At 49.1% G+C, this 16,060-nt stretch overlaps 1 non-coding gene across 1 annotated transcript; it reads right to left on the reverse strand.

Annotated features, from left to right (window-relative positions):
• Nucleotides 1–3,324: 3,324 nt before the first annotated feature.
• On the reverse strand, nt 3,325–3,492 carry LOC142771518 (U1 spliceosomal RNA). Its single transcript, XR_012885970.1, has one exon. It is a non-coding gene; the product is annotated as a U1 spliceosomal RNA (small nuclear RNA).
• Nucleotides 3,493–16,060: the final 12,568 nt, after the last annotated feature.

Raw genomic sequence — 16,060 nt, forward strand, 5'->3', positions numbered from 1 at the left:
CGTTGCCAAGTATCTCGTCAGAGAGGTAGGCGGGGTATCGGTAGACGTTGACGTACGTGACCGGCGGCCCAACGGCCTCAACCGGTATGCTTACTCCATTAACCTTGAAACCTTCCGCCACCATTAACTTTGTTGCCTGGCTGGCGTTACGTGTACAGACGAGAAACTTGGCCCCGCCCATATGCTGCCTAACAAGAACACTATCATTACCAGCTTCTAATTCAATAACGTCTATAAGGTCATCAAGGGATACGTCGCCGTCCGGCGCTGTGAAGAGGAAGCAGTTCTCCCGCACTGGGAGGTCAGTAGTGGCCGCCAATTTGGAGGGGCTGTCGCCAGCAGAAGGAGCATGACTTGTAGAAAACTAGTAGCATGCAGTCGAGCTGCTTGCTGGTATATCTGCGGCTAAGCCTGCGCAGACGCCGCTCGGGAACAGGTGGAGTAGGGTGGGCTGCAGGTGGGCTCCGGGATAGTAGCGTGCACCGGCAACCGTGCTCCTCCTGGCATAGGGGTGGGGGCTCCGGGCTTGAAGGCCCGCGACCCAGAGGTGACAGTCACTCGCACGAGGCGGCGAAGCCAGCAGGACCTTGTCTGACCTTGAAAACTGGGGCCCCAGAGAGGGGGTCAACGTCGGCGCGCGCGAAGTGACCCCTAACAGACTCGTGACTCCATTAAACACACTTGAACCTTTGGTCTTACCCAAAAGCCGAGAAGCGGTCACGCCGGCACCAGGGAACTATGCCAGACAACGGGTCGCACTCGGTCAGCACCCATCGCGGCGTCTTCTGTCATTCTGATGAGGTGCAGACGACGGTCGAAGATTACGGTTTGCTTCTTGCATATTTTAAGGAGCCATTTGAATAAACAGTAATGACCCACTAATATGCGTTGGCCTGTTAAATAAAATTGAACGTAACTCTGATTGAGGATAAAAAAATCTCAAGTTTGATCAAATAAACAGCAGTTTTAGCACAACAAGCATTAATCATCTTTACGCCTCCAGAGACGCTACCGCTGCGGCCAAATAACGGATGGCACACGTTTTTTCCAACGCTATTCGTCTTCATGCACTTGTGCATGTATTTTCAGCGCCACATTATGACGTTCCAGTCAATAAAGAAATTACAGCGCAGTCACTTTCCATGCGCAGGCTTCGCATAACATCGACTGCGAAGGTACATGCGATCTACTAATTGTTTTTTTTCTGCGATTCGGGAAAGGATGTTTTGCATATTTGTACATTTTGATAGACCATTTTTTGTTAGTCGAAGGTATTTCTTTTTTATGGAAAGCAAGTAGCGAGTTAAAACGCACCCGTCCTCTCGCGCTTATGATACCTTTGTCTTGAAAAAAAAACTTCGTGGGCGAAAGCCTACACGATTTTACAGACTCAGCTGTGTATAGAAAACTGTCATGTGAAAGCTCAGGCAGTTTGAAGACACTGTGCGCTTTCATGTTCACACATCGTTTTCGGACGCATCGGTTTGAACACTTTCAGCTCCTAGCTTCATTCTAGCTTGTGTTTGTTGTGAATAAGTTTACATGCTGAGGGCATAGGAGGTCTTCTACAAGTCTAAAGTTCGCAGCAGCCCATACAATTATCTAGTAAATGTGCATAAATGGAAGTGACGAACTAAGGCGCTGAATGCTGATGCAGCAGCAAGCAAGCTCTCTTCATATTTGAACCCTCTCATGAAAACTTTTCAGCGTTTCTGTTGTGGATCTCAAGCAGGGTGACAGCGGGAATCCTCAAATGGCCACGACTACAATTTCCGATTTAATTAGACCGAAACGCGCGTGCACGCAGTCTTTGCTTAGGTTAAGAATCTTGGTGGTGGAATGAGAAATTTTTTGTTGTATGTATTGATGGTAGATATCATACGAGCGAAAATTTTAGAATAACTCAAACGACAGTGAATTCCCTTGAAAACATTGAAAACACTCGACAATTAATTGCGGGTAGAGTTGGACAGCTAAAAAAGAAGAAAAGCAAACATTATAGAAGGTTCCTAACTGAAACGTTCTAAAACACCTAAAGCACGGACGTCTACTGACAAGGTATGTTATTTTTATAATAAAATTCGTTTCCGTAGGCTGCACCTACCGACATCAACACTTTATTGATGTCAGGCCATTGCAGTACCAATACTAGCGATTTGTTACCTGACATTGAAATGTCAGGTAACAAAATTTCAGAAATAGGCGCTTGTGCGTCACCAAAACATTCAAAGAGGGCGCTTGTGTGTCGCCAACCTATAGATGAGCCACCAGGATTTCTTCAATAGGATAGGTGGGGGGGTGAGCAAGTGAGTACATCCGGGGGCCGTATCAACCGCTATTGTCCACAAGCTAGGGTCCTTACTTATAGAACCGCCCCTGCGCTAAAGTGCGGAGCGGGCATTGCTGTTTACGTCACGATATCTTGCGTAAGCATTTGAAGAGAAAATTTGGACGTCACAGCACACTCGGGGTGCATTTGAAAGATAGAGTTGTTTTAGAAGATAGTATGATTCGATAAAGCTTGTGAAATTGAGCTTGTTTGTGTGTTATCACGATTAAATAGAAAAAAAGTGTTTAAGTGAAGGACAACCAAGACCGCATTTTAGGTACTTTGTATTAAATTTGCACCATTTCTTTGCAAACTTTGGCGACTTTAAGGGTATCTATCTATCTGGCCGCTCGCGTTTGTGTGTTCTCGTCCGAACACGGGGTCTGGCACCAAATCCCGAGGATTCAGAATCAGATTCCAGCTACCTGCCTTCGCTTTTAGGTGCCAGGGATGGAATCGTCAGCCATCACAATTTCACATTATTTTACCTAATTTTCCGTCCACCAGGAGCAATGGTAGGCACTCTTCGCAGCTCGCAACCGGGAATACAGCTCGGGATAGTGAGCTGGGCGAGAAGGGTCGCCGAAGCACAGCAATGTGCGGCCATCTAGAGCGGCCCGAGGGCCCGTCGTCATCCTGCTTCCACTTTCCCTGCCACACCTTCCCTCAAGTGATTCTTCCGAGGATAAATAATGTCCCTTACCTACCTCAGGCATATCTTCTTCACCCACAATGTGAAGACATAATACGAATAGAGATAGCGCAAAAACTTCGAATATCGCAATTTTCTCTCCAAATGCAGCCTTGGGCAGGTATATTTTGAGGGCTCTGAGCAACTCTCACTTAATGCAAGAAAACGACACATCGGAAACCATATCGGAGAACCCCGTTCTGAGTAGCTTGCACTACTGAGAACGGGGTTCTCAGTAGTGCACAAGTGTTTCAGCGCACAAGTGTTTCAACGGGGGTATAGATCTTCCTTTGGATTCTAAAATAGGGGGAGAGCGCGAACGCAGTCCCCCACTACCAAAAATTGCGTGCCCCATCTGCCCCAGTTTGGGGAAGTGGCAGGGGTCAGCACGAGCGCAGTGCAATGCCTGCGCCTCTACCTGGGGGCAACAAATAGAACTTTATTGACTTCTAACCAAGGACAAAGTACATGACAAAAACATCGAGCTTCACAACTACAAAGGGCGCATGTACAATCAGGAAAGCACCACTACCGAGGTACAATGTATGTGGGGGAATGTACCCCTCTATTTACTGTACAGCGCGTGGCTCTCCAGCAGGCTTAATCATGCGCGGCGGTAGGCCTTCTCACCACGCGGTTGGTGCAAGTAGCGACTTAGCGCTGTACAACTCTAAGTTTTATTTCTTTTTTGTAGGCTGTAACAATGCAGCTTTCGAACACGGTAAGTACATGCCCGGAAGTAGATAAGAGGCCTTGAGGCTGGGGGGCGACGGGGGTGTTACAAGGGAGCGGGGGGGGTCTCTTGTCTCCCCCGAAATAAGGGATCAGCAATAATCTGCGCGTAAAAACTCACTGAAGGCGCCAATCAATGAAAAAGGCGCTATGCAAAAATTAACTCAACTGTCGACCCTCACACTTTGCCCGAATCGATTACGAAGAGCAACGACAATGGGGTGAGGAAATGAAAATGGCGACACACACACACACACACTATATATATATATATATATATATATATATATATATATATATATATATATATTATATATATATATATATATATATATATATATATATATATATATATATATATATATATATATATATATATATATATATATATTGTTAGATGGCGTCCAGTACCCTCAAGACTCTTCTTTATTGTCTCGCGTATGTGCCCCACAACCTAAACTGGAGTGGTGATGATGAGTATGTACAGATGTAAAGATGGAACGAGTAATGATGCTCACATTTATTTTCCCCGCGCACTTGATTGGCCGACCCGGCCGAGACTTAGGCGGGAAAGGCGTGAAACGTGAACTATCTCGGATGCACGGTAAGGACGGTCCGAGGAACCGTCGACGGGAGTGACAAGGTAATTGACAGATGTTCGTTCACTAACAACGTAAGGTCCGAGAAAGCGTGACTGAAACTTTTCACACCATCCGGCTGTACGAACAGCCGTCCAAAGTAGTACTTCATCTCCAGGACGGAAGGTGACGTCTTGACGAATGCTGTCATAGCGTTGCTTGCGGTCTGGTTGACTGGCCTCCGTGTTCATTTGAGCACGTAGCCGTGCGTCAGTGAGCCTGGAGACGAAATTTTCTGGCGTAGTCGTGGACGTTTTTTCGTTACATTGAAGAAAGAGGCGTCAATAGTGAATGTCGGCACACGACCATAGACGAGGAAGAAAGGTGAATACCCGGTGGTTAGTTGAACAGCGGTGTTGTGTGCAAACGTTACGAACGGCAAGATTTTGTCCTAGTTATCGTGGTTCGGTCCGATGTACATGGATATGATGTCGATTAGAGTCCGGTGGAATCGCTCTGTCAGGTCATTTGTCTGCGGGTGGTAAGCGGATGTGGCCTTATGAACTGTGCCACAAGTTTTTAGGATTTCGTCCAGAATTGTCGACATGAAGGCCTTGCCCCAGTCACTCAACAACGTGCGAGGTGCACCATGACGCTGCACAATGGCTTCTAAAAAGAAGGCGGCAACGTCTGAGGCAGAGCTAGTGCGTAGAGGAGCGGTCTCCGCGTATCGTGTGAGGTGGTCGACGGCTGTGACGATCCAGCAGTGGCCCGCTGGCGTTACAAGAAGTGGTCCGACGAGGTCTATTCTCACAACGACAAGAGGTGTATTGGGACATGGATTGGGTTGTATTAATCTAGCAGGAGCAGAAGTTCGTCGTTTCCGGCATTGACACAGTGCACAAGAAGCGACATAATTAGCCACAAAGGTAGAAAGATCAGACCAGAAGAAACGGCTCCTAACGCGGTTGTAGGTCTTCTGAAATCCCAAGTGTCCAGCTGATGGATCGTCGTCGAGTGCTTCGAGAACTTGTTTTCACAGTGAACGGGGAAGTACTGGCACCAACCGATGCCCATCCGCATTGTAAGTGTAGCGCTGCAGGACATTGTTGTCTAGCTTGAGCTGCCGTAGCTGACGACGTAGTCTGGGATTAGGTGGAGAAGGCGAGACATTCAAGTACCCGATGATGCGGTTACAGTATGGGTCGTCACGTTGGCACGCGGCAAACTGAGCGCTGCTGTTTAAAGATAGTGGCCCAGAAACTGCCAAAGGTGATAACGTGAGTGCAGAGGGAGCCGCTTGATCACGTGAGGGGCATCGAGGATGCGTGGTTGGAGATAAAAGTGGCAAAGGGCAGCGAGAGAGAGCGTCGGCATCCTGATGCTGTTTGCCAGACCTGTACACAACGTTAAAAGTGTACTCTTGCAAACGGAGTATCCAGCGACCGAGTCGCCCAGACAAATTCTTCAGTGAGGACAACCAGCATAGGGCAAGGTGGTCGGTAATGGCAGTGAAGTGGCGTCCATACAGATAAGGTCGAAACTTCTGGATGGCCCAAACGACAGGAAGACATTCCTGTTCTGTTGATTGATTGATTGATTGATTTGTGGGGTTTAACGTCCCAAAACCACCATTTGATTATGAGAGACGCCGTAGTAGAGGGCTCCGGAAATTTTGACCACCTGGGGTTCTTTAACGCGCACCCAAATCTGAGTACACGGGCCTACAACATTTCCGCCTCCATCGAAAATGCAGCCGCTGCAGCCGGGAATCGAACCCGCGACCTGTGGGTCAGCAGCCGAGTACCTTAGCCACTAGACCACCGCGGCGGGGCTCCTGCTCTGTTGTCGAGTAGTTCTGCTCTGCAGGTGTTAGTGCGCGGCTGGCATACGCAACTACTCGCTCACGTGAAGTGTCGTCGCGCTGGAGAAGGACGGCACCGATTCCGTGGCCGCTGGCATCTGTGTGAAGGAAAGTGGGTGTGCTCTCATCGAAGTGCCGGAGGACGGGGTCCGATGTCAAAGCACGTTTAAGGGCTTCGAAAGCACACTCGCACTCGTCAGTTCAAGTGAAGGCCGTTCCTGACGCCAGAAGCTTGTGTAACGGCCCCGCAATGGCAGCAAAGTGACTGATAAAGTGGCGGAAGTAAGACGCCAGGCCCACGAAACTTCGCAATTGTTTTTGATTGCCCGGACGTGGAAAATTAATTATGGCAGCAACCTTGTCGCGGTCGAGTCTAACGCCATCTTTGCTGACAAGGTGACCCAATACTTTGATGCTCCTGCTGGCGAAGTGGCACTTCTTTGTATTGAGCTGAAGCCCAGCGTTCGAAATGCACGTAAGAACTTCGTCCAAACGCTTAAGGTGCTGAGGAAAAGTAGAAGAATAAATTACGATGTCGTCCAAATAGCATAAGCAGGTTTTCCCCTTTAGACCACGTAAGACAGTATCTATCATGCGCTCGAATGTTGCTGGAGCGTTGCATAAGCCAAAAGGCATGACGTTGAACTCGTAAAGCCCATCAGGCGTTGCAAACACTGTTTTCTCCTTGTCTGCTTCGCGCATAGGTATTTGCCAATACCCGGAGCGAAGGTCAAGGCTGGAGAAATATTCTGCGCCTTGTAAGGAGTCCAGGGCATCATCTATGCGTGGCAACGGATATACATCTTTTTTCGTTATCTTATTTAGCGCTCTGTAATCAACATAAAAGCGGACAGAGCCATCCTTTTTCCGGACCAACACCACTGGAGACGACCAAGAGCTGGATGAAGGTCGAATAATATCCCGTTTGAGCATGTCGGCGACGTTTTCCTCAATCATTTGCCGTTCCGCCGAAGACAGACGGTATGGGCGGCGGCGCACAATGGAGCTGCCTTCGGTTTCGATGCTGTGCTCTGCAACAGATGTGCGGCCCAAAACTTTGGAGTGTACGTCGAACGAAAAGCTGTGCTTTTGGAGAAGGTCTAAGAGGTCTCTCTTTTGATCACCAGTGAGGTGAGGATTTAAAGCAGCAGTGGTTGCCTTGGTATCGGTTGTAGCAGGCGAAGGCGCTGATTCTGCGTGCAGAGGAACCAGCGAAAAGGGCTCGCTGTCAGCGAAGCTGCTCACAGCAGTGCCCTGGGGCAGCATCACTGGCGATGAAGTTGGGTTCAAGGCGGTGACCAATGCCTTACCATCGTTAAACCGCAGAAGGCCGGGTGCAATGGTAAGCCCCGCAGGTTTGGAGGGAACTGATGAAGAAATGAACACGTCACCGTTAACTATAGTATCCGAAGCGATCGTGAGACTTCGTTCATCTCCTGGCAAAATGAAACAATCCACGGCAGCAATGAAACGGAAGCTGTATGGATCGACATCAGATGAACTCTCCGTAGCTGACATATGAATTACTCGCTGACGACACGATATGAAAGCTGATGCCGAAGAAAAGTATTACCATCCAAAAATGACTGTGTGAGTGAACAAAGGAAGTACAAGAAACTGAATGTGATGAAGGATGCCATCTATGGAAACGCGGACTGTACAAACACTTGAAGGCTGAAAAGGGACTCCATCTGCGCAACGAAGGGGAGGGCCATCGTATGGCGTCCTAACTTTTTCCAAGCGGGCACAAAAGTCTGCACGAATTACGGAAAGTGATGCGCCTGTGTCTACTAGCGCCTCTGTCTGTATACCTTCAACATACACCAATAAAAGATTTGATGGGCGGTCTGGAGGAGTTTGACGCACTTCGAAAGATGCAGCTTTCCCTCCCGAAGCTGCACTGTTTAGTTTTCCAGTTGGCGTTCGGGAATCGAAGTAAAAGGTCGAAGGGGAGAGGAGGGACGCCGCATCGGTGAAGGTGAGCGATGACGTGAGAAACGGGAACTGCCAACTGAGGCAAAGTTCTGCGGTGACGGCGACCGGCATGTGCTGTTCTGATACTGTCGGCGATAGGATGGTCCAGTTGGGTAGAAGTCGTCCCATTCATAGTCTCCGTACCTTCGTCTTTCGTCTTGTTGACGGCGTCGGCAAAACCTTGAAATATGACCACGGATGCCGCAATAAAAGCAAGTTGGTCGTGTAGTGCGCCAGGTGTTGTAAGGCTGGGAAGATGGTCGCGGTGCGAGCGAGTTGAGCGAACCATGCACATCGGGCGCTGGTAGCTTCATTGGGCTTTGCTGTGGTGCAGGTGTCCTAGCAGCAACCTGAGCATAAGTTGGCATGGCCACCGGATAAGAGGTCGGAACAGGTGTGACAGTCATCGAGGCCAGGCTTTGGTGGGGCGCAGGCGTCGTTGCAGCAACGTGAGCATAACTTGGCATTGGCACGGGATTTGAGCTCGGAACTGGTGTGCCTGTGATCAAGGCCAGTTCCTCCCCAACGACGTCGCGTAAACTAGCAGCAGGTGGCGTCGTTCGAATATCAAGGTGGCGAGGTGAAGCCTGTGCATGAAGTTCCTCGCGCATGATAGAGCGGATCAATGAACGCAGCTCTGTTGTGTCATGACTCGAGTGGGATCAGGCATATCAGGTTGCACCCGAGTGGTTTGAAGCTCCTCGAGGCGCTGACAGGTAGCTACACCATCAGCGACGGTCTGGGGATTTTTTACCACAAGCGCATTAAAACGACCGTCGCAACACCTTTCAGCAGGTGGCGCACGCGGTAGTTTTCCGCCATATGGTTGTCGTTGCGACGGCAAAGGGCGCGAACATCTCCAATGTAAGAAGTGTAGGACTCGCCGGGGCGTTGAAAACGTGCACCAAGCCTTTTCTTGGCAATATCCGAGCGCACTGACTGGTTGGCGAAAATCTGGCGGAGTGGTCGCATAAAGGCAGGCCATGTCAAAAAATCGGTAGCGTGGTTTAAAAACCACGTTTATGCGACGCCGCTCAAGTAGAAAGCAACGTGGGTGAGTTTCGCCGGCTCATGCCAGTTGTTGATGGCACTCACGCGGTCATACTCCTCAAGCCAGTCTTCCACGTCCTCACCCGGAAGCCCTGCGAACAGCGGAGGATCCTTTTGAGGGCTGGTGACCAGGTGAGAAGGGTTTCTTGGCAGTGGGAGCGGTGGCGCAGCTGCTGCGCTGGGCTGTACGGATTGCGACATCACCGAACCCAGGTCGTTTAAGCGGCGGCCTGAACGGAGCTCCAGGGATGTGTTCTAGAAGACGTTAGGGTTGTCCGAGAGCGCGAGAGGACGCGGGAATCGGGTAGCACTCTCCACCACTTGTAAGATGGCGTCCAGTACCCTCCAGACTCTTCTTTATTATCTCTCGAGTATGTGCCCCACAACCTAAACAGGAGTGGTGATGATGAGTATGTACAGATGAAAAGATGGAACGAGTAATGATGCTCACAATATATATATATATATATATATATATATATATATATATATATATATATATATATTGTAGTAAGCGAGACTGACACAACGCCCGTTAGCCGGGCAAGCTGTTTATTCCGCCTCTTCTTCCTCGCTTTTTAGCCCACGGCCCACAGCTGCCACGCCGCTCTTCGTTACATTCGGCCACACTGCGGACCTGACAACGAAAAAAAAAAGAAATTAAAGTTCATTGGACCTGAAGCGGTCTGACTGCTTTTTTCAAGCGCGACACATGCACGGCAAAGTTTTTTCTTTTGCGTTTATCCAGAGTGAAGTTCGCATCTGAGGTGTTCACACGCCAGGTATTTTCTCCTACACGCGGAGTAATTATGAATGGCCCGTCGAACTTAGGGAGTAGCTTCTTGCCAGGCCCGCTGGTGCCCCTTTGCACCCAGACCTCGTCACCGATGTTGTAAGGAGGAGCGGGTCTACGGCGTCTGTCATAGTGGCGCTTTTGATTTTCTTGTGCGTGGGTGGCTTTCTTGATCGCCTAAGTTCGGATCTTCTGACAGGCCGCTTTGCGATCGTTGGCACGTGGAATTATAATGGGAGCATCCAGACTGAGGACCGCTTTCAGCTGTGGTAGTTTTCCATAAACAATTTCGTAGGGCGTTTCCCCGGTAGATGTCTGCAGTGCCGTGTTAATCGCAAAAGCGGCTGACGGAAGGTGGACGTCCCAGTCGGCCTCTCCTCTTGTCCCTGCCTTCGTATATTCAGCGAGTCGTGCCTGGATGCTCTGGTTGGTTCTCTAAGTAAGGCCGTTTGCTTGAGGATGAAACGCGGATGCGAAATGGTGCTGCACGCCTGCCGTGCCAAGGTACTTTTTCAGTTCCCCGCTACGGAACGTTGTAGCCCGATCAGATATTAGCTTTTTTGGTAAGGCATGTCTCCATTCAAATCGGTCCTTGAGGAAGTCGATTAGGTAAGTGGATGCAAGAAATGGCACGGCCTCAACTTTCACGTATTTTGACAGGTAGTCTACTGCTACAATGACGTAATGATTTCCCACAGTGGTGGTGGGTAGACGTCCCATGTAATCAATGCCAATCGTGTGGAAAATTGTTTCGGGTATCTGGATTGGTGTTAGTAATTCAGGTTGACACCCAGGGAGTCGCTTAAACTGCTGGCAAATTTTGCAACTGGCGACATACGAACGGACGCTACTTTGCATCTTCGGCCAACAAAAACGTTCTTGTAGTTTGCGGAGTGTGGCTCGTTGGCTGGTGTGTCCGCCTTCTGGGGAGTCGTGAATGGCTCGTAATATTTCTGACCTGTGGGATTTCGGGATCACTAGGAGGTAACGTTCTTCGGATCGGTCCGCTCGCTAGTGACGCCGGTACAATGCGGCATTACGCATCACAAAAGTACTGTGATTTCCCTTGTCAGTAATAGACGCAATAATGGATGCCGAATCTTTATCCTCCTGTTGGGCTCGGGATATATCCATCTGGGCGAAAACAATGTGGGTTTGCGTGGTTTGTTGCGCGCAGTCAAGAGGGTTCCATGAGAGTGCATCGGCGACATTGTTTAGCCCCCAGGCGCGGCACGTCAAAATCAAAATCGTATTCTTACAGCGTGATTATCCACCGGGCCAATTTGTGCTCAAGTTGCTGCTTGGAGAACATCCATGCCATAGCAGCATTATCAGTCACAACAGTGAATTTCCGCCCGAAAAGATAATGTCAATACTTATCATCGACGCTCCATACCACTGCAAGACATTCAAGCTCGTTGGAGTGACAGTGGCGCTCGGTGTCTGAAAGTTTTCGGCTGGCATAAGCGACCACGTGTTCCGTGCCATCTGGATCACGCTGCACTAACACAGCTCCTAGGCCGACTTGGCTGGCATCAGTGTGCACTTCGGTGGACCAGTCTTCATTGAAGTGACTTAGTATGGGGCAAAAAGTGAGCTTTTGTTTTATAGCTCGAAAAGCATTTTCTTGTGAGACGCCCCAATCAAACCAAGCGTATTTTTTAAGAAGACCGCTCAAGGGAGCTGCGATCAAAGCGAAGTGGGGAATAAACCTTCGCAAATACGACGCCATACCCAGAAATGACTGAACCTGCTTCAAGCAGATTGGTGTGGGATACTGCGACACGGCATCTATTCGCTCCGGGAGTGGCTGAATGCTGTCAGGAGATATATTATGTCCCAGGTACGAAATCTTGGACACCCCAAACTGGCATTTCTCTTTGTTTTGTTCAAACGAAACCCTGCTGCATAGAGTCTGTGTAGTACTTCGTCCAAATTGAGAAGGTGTTCATCCTCCATCCTGCCAACGACCAGGATGTCGTCTAAGTACACCACACAGGCTTGGTTTTTCAATGGTCCGAGCACTGAATTCATCGCACGCTGAAAAGTGCTAGGAGCCGTTCTTAGTCCAAACGGCATGCGGTTGAATTCATACAAACCGAAAGGTGTGCGGAAGGCCGTTTTACATCGATCTTCCTCCGCGACGTTAGTCTGCCAGTACCCTGTGCGTTAATCAAGTGTCGAAAAGAACTTGCAGTGACGTACTGTATCAACAGCGTCATCAATGCGGGGTAAAGGGTAGGAGTCAGGCATTATACACATATTGAGCTGCCTGTAGCCCACGCAGAAGTGTACTGATCCGTTTTTTTGCGAACAAGGACGACTGGCGCTGCCCACGGACTCGATCACGGCCTAATAATGCCCGCGGCAAGCATTTCATCCACTTGTTCTGCGATCACTGCCCGTTCTCGTTCAGCGTATCGTCGCAGTGGTACGCATATTGGCGGATGATCTCCCGTTGGTATGCGATAGAGCAGCGAATTAGTGCCTGGCAGTTCTGCTGTATTGCTAGCGAATACTGGCTGATGGCGAGCCAATATAGAAGATAAGGTAGGTGGAGTGGATGGCTCACCTGTCGGTGGTGGCAGGATTGTGGCGGTAGTCCCAGCTGTCGAAGACCAGAGCTCGACGTGGCCGCGATGTATGGTGATCTCAATGTCATCGATAGCAAGAAGTCAGCACCAAGGATCATGTCGGAAGGGAGGTTTTCAAAGACGGGAATGGCTGGAAGAACTTTAGTGCCCGTTGCCGTCCGGACTGAAATATCGAGCATTCCGACTGGCATGGCACTTTTTCCAAGTCCGCAGAGGGGAGGTTGCGTCCACGGTCGGATAGTGTCCGGAGCATGACGTCGGTGTAGCGCCGTTCATTCCGCACCGGTTTCCACCAGAGCAGATAGGTCACCTATTCCCTCAACATGAATGGACATCCGAGAACTTTGACAAGCTTGGTAGTGGATTCGGGTCTGAAAAGGTTGACGACACTCCTTGGCGTTGTGGCCAATGCGACCGCATCCGTACTTGAAGCATCCGTGTCGTGTGGAGGCGTAAGTCGAACGGACAGTCGGTAATGTGTCGATGCTAAGCCGACAACGAGAGTTTTGCTGAAGTTCGGCTGCCTTTTGAGCGAAAACCTGGGGTGACGCTTCAGGTGACTGGAAAGATAAGATGGCAGCATGGGTAGGGTCAGCCAAGCCATCAACGACATACTGGCGGGCAGCCGGAGAGATCCATGTAATGCCACATTTGTCGAGAAGCCCGAGCTTATCGTAAACGTATTTACGGGCGTCTTCCGATGGAGCCTGCCGACGCGATTGCATGCGCATGAAATGGTCGTCGTATGCGGATGGAAGTGGTGGGAAGGCCGTGACGAAGGCTGTAGTCCAGTCACTCCAGGATTTGTACTTGCAGCCATCGTATTGATGCCACGCTTTGGCGGACTCGCGCAGTCGGCTTACGGCTAACGATAGCGTCACGTCGTCAGTCCATGCATGTCGACCGGCCAACGAATGGATTTCATCTAGCCAGACGGTTGGGTCTTGATCAACGCCAGTAAAGTCAGGAATTTCTGCCATAGACGGAGGAGGCAACGTGGTGCGTGCTCAGGCTGCTGAGAAGGCAACAGTGGCGTCTGCAAGACGCTGGCTCGAAGTAGCGATGGTCTGCAGAACCATGCAGAGTTCACTGGCGGCTACAGGCGAGGAATTACGCCTGTCTTCTGGCGACGGTACCGACGTTGCTCCAGGAATGGTACCTGAGGCGAAGTCCAAGGGAGCGTGTACAGCGTCCCTGGGCAAGGAGGCCGTTTGCGAAGCCAAGTCAGTAGAGTTGCCTTGTGGTTTGGCAAGGACGCCTGCAGGCAGCGCGCTGGCTTCGGTACCCGCGGTCGCCAGGTCGGATGCCATGGCCACGGTAGTAGGAGCCTCGGGCTGCTGGAGAGTGCGTCCGCTCCGTAGGACGGTTTCTTCACGCGGGTCGTCGCACACAGGTTCATTGAAAGGCTGCACCAATGTAGTAAGCGAGACAGACACAACACCCGTTCGCCGGACAAGCTGTTCTTTTGTTTGTTTGTATCCTCTAATCCATGGCTCGTACCCACTCTGGGGGATTGGCCAAGAGAACATATAGTCTCATATGGACGATAACTGCATTATTGCTTACAACAAAAAAAGAGGGGGTTGTATAGTGAAGACAGTATGTTAAAAAAAGAAACCAAAGATTTAGATAGTGAGAAAAAAGAGTCGACAACAAAGTAGACACTAATAGCTATGTCTTGATTTTGTGAGCCGACCAGACAGCTGGTTTTGCCAAACCCGATTAATTTGGCATGTCACGGATTTATCCAGATTTGAAAATTACTTTTCGACCCGTTTTTTTGAGTACCTGTTAACGTGGGCTTTATGTAGAAAAATGTTTAGAGACTTGAATAAAATTACACACCGCATCGAATGCATCTCTGTGGCAATTTCCCAAAACAGAGGCACCAAAATTTAGAACATTTTCTGTGGTTAAATTTAAGCCTAGCTCCGTAAATGGAATATCTAAAAGTCGTTTCCTAATTAATGCATAGTTACGACATGAGCCAAAATAATGTTCAATAGTTTCTAATTTTTCGCAAAACGAACAAAGGGGGGAAAGTGTCAGACCAGCTCTCTGTAAATGAAAATTTAATCGGGGGACACGGCACCGGAATCTGGAGATTATATTTTCAAGTTTTTTGATGGACTCCCCTGGCTTTACTATGGAAATTTGAGGAGCTGATAATCTGTCCATTGTGTGATATTTTCTAAACTATCTGTAAAAATAGCGAATTTCATATATCTAACCCCTGATAAGTATTCTAACTTGGGAAGTACTCAAAAAACTGGTCCATCGAGTGATGCTCGTGCCAAAGCATCTGCCAGTTCATTTAATTGTAATCAGCAGTGACCTGCGACCCACACTAATTTGAGAAGTTTTAAATGCGGCAGTGCTAATGAACGTTGCTAGGGCACGAGATTGTTCAGAGGTTGTCAGAGCTGCACACACCGAAAGTGAGTCTGTTAGGATTATTGCACTGGTCTCGGTCGTAGGAATTTTACGAAGAGCTAAAATAATAGCTACTAGCTCGGCTTCAAATATAGGAGTGAAATCTGGACGCCTTACTGCAAAAGACCAGCCGAGGAAATCAGACGCAATTCCTACGCCTGCCTTTTCATTGTTCACAGAAGCATCTGTAGCTATGACAATTTTTGTTTCTACATGTATCAAGTAATTATTTATTGTAGAGGTCAAAAATCTAAGAGATTGAAACTTGGCTTGTGGGGGGAAGATTCCATCGTACTCTATTCTAATATTGATGGTTGAGGAATTAGTTGCAATTACTGTGCTAATGTCTACATTTATGCAATCCAGTTTCTTTTTAATGAAAATTATCTGAGGGGTATGAAATCGAGGCTAATGTGCAAGAAAGAAAGAGTCAGGCTTGCTGATAACTGCGTACTCTGATCTTCGCGCCGGTAAACTGTAAAACTTTAAGAAGGTTTGAACCGTTATAATGCGGAATCGACAGAGGAGTGTTGGCAATCGCGCTTCTTTCGCCTTCTTCGGGCAGCTTCTTCGGGCAGCTACTTTTCGCCAGTAGCTGCCCGAAGAAGCCGTTCGTACTGCACCTTGAGCGAGGCTAGGTAATCTCGTGTACAGGAGGTGAGAGTGTCAGCACTCTGAATGATACGCATTCTGCGCAGTAACTCGTTCATCTGGGACGTCAAGCGCTTTTTACGAACCGGAGATGAACCCCCTTTAAAAAGGGGTTCGTCTCCGATCTTGTTACTGGCGCGTACACGTTCACAAACCAGACTTTCCGCTCATTGATGAAGATGTCAAGCTTTAATGTGAGGCCGTCAGCGCCAAACAAGCAATGGGCTTTTTGCCTAAACCTCCCGGTGACGAACACAACCCCAACCCCGCATGACTTGGTCCTCGTTAATGAGAAGAAGGCTTCGACGTGACAGAGGCTGCGACGGCGAGCGACATCGAGGGGGGATCAAAAATTCGTCTCCTGGACGAAC

Source organism: Rhipicephalus microplus, chromosome 1 (genome assembly GCF_043290135.1).
Source record: "Rhipicephalus microplus isolate Deutch F79 chromosome 1, USDA_Rmic, whole genome shotgun sequence".
Classification (NCBI taxonomy): Eukaryota; Metazoa; Arthropoda; class Arachnida; order Ixodida; family Ixodidae; genus Rhipicephalus; species Rhipicephalus microplus.